Source organism: Penaeus monodon, chromosome 24 (assembly GCF_015228065.2).
Source record: "Penaeus monodon isolate SGIC_2016 chromosome 24, NSTDA_Pmon_1, whole genome shotgun sequence".
Lineage (NCBI taxonomy): Eukaryota > Metazoa > Arthropoda > Malacostraca > Decapoda > Penaeidae > Penaeus > Penaeus monodon.
Window position 1 is genome coordinate 19,392,473 of NC_051409.1, and position 276 is coordinate 19,392,748.

General features: G+C 42.0%; 1 protein-coding gene across 1 annotated transcript in view; it reads right to left on the reverse strand.

Moving 5' to 3' along the window:
• Positions 1 to 276, reverse strand: part of LOC119588637 (transcription elongation factor, mitochondrial-like) — a gene marked incomplete in the record, with an annotated part of 108,252 nt that overhangs the window by 79,413 nt on the left and 28,563 nt on the right.

Genomic DNA, 276 nt, shown 5'->3' on the forward strand with positions numbered 1-276 from the left:
GAAAATCATTCTACTTCATAATGCATCCGCTAGAAACATTGTCCTTACCAGGAGATACTGCAACCGATTATAAAAGTTGGCCACAGTCACCCTCCACCTTGCCAGACGATCAGATTCATCTTATTCTCAAACAAGTAGATTAATGGCTTGTGACACTATGAATCTCTACCGGATATCCCTGTATGAGAGTCCGATTTACCTTCAAGCCAAATCAACACCCAAAGTTTCCCCTCTCAACATCTGAGTAATTTAGTTCAGCTCCTTCAGCTGACGATG